Source organism: Puma concolor, chromosome B1, assembly GCF_028749965.1.
Source record: "Puma concolor isolate L17-30 chromosome B1, mPumCon1.1.hap2, whole genome shotgun sequence".
Lineage (NCBI taxonomy): Eukaryota > Metazoa > Chordata > Mammalia > Carnivora > Felidae > Puma > Puma concolor.
In genome coordinates this window covers 28,271,366-28,275,892 of record NC_141670.1, presented here as the reverse complement: position 1 = coordinate 28,275,892, position 4,527 = coordinate 28,271,366, and positions in this window count along the sequence as shown.

The window sequence follows — 4,527 nt, the reverse complement described above, 5'->3', positions numbered from 1 at the left end:
CTAAACGCAATTGTTTTTTATATGTACTGATGTGGTAAAATTAATTTACCATTAAAAAATAATTATTTAAAATAGTTTTAAGGTTTTTTTGGTCTTCTACATTCTCAAAATTATTTGGGTTAGTTTCATTAATTTTCTTTATTGTTTGTTCTTTATTACTCTTATTTATGTTCTAATCTTCTAATCTTTATTGTTTCCTTCCATCTTCCTTTGGGTGTAATTTGCTCTGGGTTTTGTTTTGTTTTTTGTATTTCTTAAGGTGGAAGTTTAGGTTATTGGTTTTAGCTCTTTCTTTTTTTTTTATTTAAAAAAATTTTTTTAATGTTTATTCATTTTTTGAAAGAGAGACAGAGCATGAATGGGGGAGAGGCACAGAGAGAGGGAGACACAGAATCTGAAGCAGGCTCCAGGCTCTGAGCTGTCAGCACAGAGCCCGACGCTGGTCTCGAGCTCACAAGCTGTGACATCATGACCTGAGCCGAAGTCAGATGCTTAACCAACTGAGCCAAGTAAGTGCCCCATCTTTTCTCTTTAAAAAAAGAAAAAATTTTTTAACGTTTATTTATTTTTTTTGAGAGAGAAAGAGACAGTGTGAGCCGGGAAGGGGCAGAGAGAGAGAGGGAGACACAGAATCCGAAGCAGGCTCCAGGCTCCGAGTTGTCAGCACAGAGCCTGTCACAGGGCTTGAACTCATGAACTGTGAGATCATGACCTGAGCTGAAGTTGGACGCCCAACCGACTGAGCCACCCAGGTGCCCCTCTCTTTTTTAATATAGGCACTTACAGATTTTCCTCTAAACACTGGTTCAGCTTCATCCCATAAGTTTTGGTATGTCGCATCTTTGTTTTCATTCATCTCAAAGTATTTTTTAACTTTTGATTCCTTCTTTGATCCATTGGTTATTTAGGAGTGTGGTGTTTAATTTCTATGTATTTTTGCATGTTCCAAATTTCTTTCTGTTATTAATTTCTAATTTCATTCCATTTAATCAGAGAACACAAAGGTATATGGGTACCTTTACTGGTGTTGTTTCTATCTTGTGCAGATTGGAGTTACTGTCTAGTGTCCTTTCATTTCAACTTGAAGAGCCTTCTTGAGCATCTCTCTCTCCCTCTTTTTTCTTTAAGTTTACTTATTTATTTAGAGAGAGAGAGAGAGCATGAGCGGGGGCGGGCCAGAGAGAGGGAGTGAGAGAATCCCAAGCAGGCTCTGTGCTCACAGAGCATGAGAACCCACAATGCATGAGATTATGATCTGAACCGAAACTAAGAGTTGGATGCCTAACCGACAGAGCGACCCAGGCACCCCTCCGTCTTTTTTTTTTTTTAAGATTTTATTTATAAGTAATCTCTACACCCAATGTGGAGCTCAAACCCACCACCCCAAGGTCAAGAATTGCATGCCTCACCCACTGAGCCAACCAGGTACCCCAAGCATCTCTCTTAAGGCAGGTTTGCTAACAATGAATTCTTTTATTCACTTTTTAAAAAATTCTGAATGTCTTAATTTCTCCTTCCTTTTTAAAGGATAGCTGTGCTGAATATAGAATTCTTTGTTGACAGTCTTTTTTCCCCCAAGTACTTTGAATATGTCACTCCACTGTCTTCTGGTCTCCATGGTTTCTGATAAGAAATCATCTATTAATCTTTTTTTTATTTAAAAAATTTTTTTTAATGTTTATTCATTTTAGAGACAGAGAGAGACAGAGCATGAATGGGGGAAGGTCAGAGAGAGAGGGAGACACAGAATCTGAAACAGGCTCCAGGCTCTGAGCCATCAGCCCAGAGCCCGATGCGGGGCTCGAACTCACAGACCGCGAGATCATGACCTGAGCCGATGGTCGCCCAACTGACTGAGCCACCCAGGTGCCCCAAAATCATCTATTAATCTTACTGAGGATTCCTTGTATGTGATAAGCCAGTTCTCTGGTGCTACTTTCAAGATTCTTTCTTTGATTTTAGCTTTCAATAGTTCAATTATTATATGTCTAGGTGGTGATCTCTTTGTGTTTATATCACTTGGGGGTTGGTAAGGTTCTTGAATTTATAGATTAATGTTTTCCATCAAATTTGGCAAAATTTTTGGTCATTACTTTAAATATTCTTTATGCCTCTTTCTCTCACCTCGCACCTTGGGATTTCCACTATGTGTATGTTGGTTAAAAAAATTTTTTTTAATGTTTATTTATTTTTGATAATTAGAGAGAGACAGAAAACAAGCAGAAGTTCAGAGAAAGAGGGAGACACAGACTTCGAAGCAGGTCCCAGGCTCTGAGCTGTCGGCACATAGCCCAATGTGGGGCTCAAACTCACAGACTGGGAGATCATGACCTGAGCCAAAGTCGGCCCCTTAACTGACTGAGCCAACCAGGTGCCCCTATGTTAGTTTACTTGGTGGTAGCCCACAGATTTGTGAGGCTCTGTCCATTTTTCTTTTTTTTTTTTTTTTCTTTCTATTCCTCAGATTGGATGATCTCAATTCACCTACCCTCAAGGTTGCTAATTCTTCTACCTGCTCAAATCTACTGTTGTGCTTCCTGGTGGATTTTTTTATTTCAGTTGCTGTACTTTTAAACTTCAGAATTTCTATTTGGTTCTTTATAATTTCTATATCTTAAGTTGCTATTGCCCATTCGGTTGCAGGGAGTATGGCCGGAGTCGCAAAAGATGAGTCTGCAAACAAAATGCAGTTAAGTGAAGGTCCTCACACTCGAGTCGGAATGAGGCCCCGACTCCAGAATGCAGCTTCTTTTTATTAGGATAATTGCTAAAGACTATGTGCATAAAGTCAGCTAGGCAAGTGTGTTAATCAGTCTAATGGTTTAGCTTTTCAAGGTTGAATTTTGAGTTAATGGTTTCTATAACACCAGGAAGTGTTAGGTGCGAAGGAGGATCCAGCCCTGGACAAATGTTAATGGCTCTAGATGGTCGTTACAAGCCTCAGCCTCGTTCAGCTGTGTAAACATGTCCTAAGGCCTTGCACCTTCTCCAACCCTTCCCTTTTGAGGTCTTTTCCTTTGACGCTTCTCTCCTGCATCTCCCACACATACGGTGAGACATTGTTTTCACAGTTTTCATTAGTTGGTTAGACATAGTTTCCTTTTTTTTTTGAACATATTTATAATAGCTGATTTAAAATCTTTGTCTAGTAAGTCCAGTGTCTACACTTCCTCAGGGACAGTTTTTATGAACTGCTTTTCTTTCTGTGTATGAGCCATATTTTTGTTTCTTTCATACGTCCTAATTTTTTGTTGAAAACTAGACATTTTAAAGAATATAATCAGCAACTCTAGCTATCATGCTCCCCCTCCCTAACATTTAGTTCTGTTGCAGTTTCTGTGTTGCTATTTGTTTTAGTGATTTTCTGAAAGTAATTTTGCAAAGTCTCTATTTTTTGTCATGTGTGGCCCCTGACTTCTTTGCTCACTTAGCTTAGTGGTCAGGGGCGATTGGGTAGATATTAAATTCTCTAAACCAATATATCTACCAGCCTGTGCTGAGGGGTTCTGTGTGCATGTTTGGGCTCACCATCAATGCTTCAGGAGTTTACAACTCTGCTTTAGCCTTCATTACCTGCTTGCAAAGAGCCTCAAGTTCAAAGTGAGAGATTAGAGCCTTCTTGGACATCTTGAAGATATGCACACAGCCCTGCATGTGCTTTTGGCCTTCTAGATTCCTGTGAATATGTCAGAGCTTTTTTAATCTCCCTGTGGACATCTCATTCCACAGCTTTGCCTTTTAAGTTTTTGGTCAGCCTCTTGTGTGCCTCAACGGTTATCACCACTTCAGGCAGCTGTGATATTAAACAACCACTGCTAATTATTTTTGACAAATGCTCTGAATGGGAGAGCTCTGACTTCCAGGGAGCTGCCAGACAAGTCAAAGACAATTCTCTGGGAATATGGCTTTTAGGAGGTCTCCAAACCCATTCTGCCCCATCCTCTTGTTATCAGGCTGCTGGTTTCCACAATTAAAAGTTACCAAAAAAAAAAAAAAACAAAACAAAACAACAACAACAAAAAAACACACACAACAAAATAAAACAAAACACAACCAGTTACAAAGCTCTTTTTCAAGACTACTGCAGGGCTGTAAAGAAGGGATGGGCCTAGAGTGAGTTAAAATGCCATAAAGTTCACTGTTATTACCAAGATTCAAATGTTTTTCTTGAATAAATGCTCTTAGGATTGTTGCAAGGTTTTGTTTCATTTCCAAACTGTGACGAAGTTTATTTTGACAATCCCCCCCCCCCCCGCCCCCCAGTGTTCTTGTTGCTTTTATGGAAAAGTAGATTTTCAGAGGTCCTTATTGCACCATTCCAAAAAGCTGACTGCCATCATACCACTTTTTATGACCATTGTCATAAATCAAGTAACATCACTTTGTTGAGACAGTCACAGAGGCTTGCCCAGTTTTAAGTGAAATGTAATAAATTCTGTCACTTGATAGGGTAATGTCAAGGCTCTGGAAGAGCATGTGGGACTAGAAATGAGCCTTTTTTGGAAAATGTAATCTCCTATCCTTACT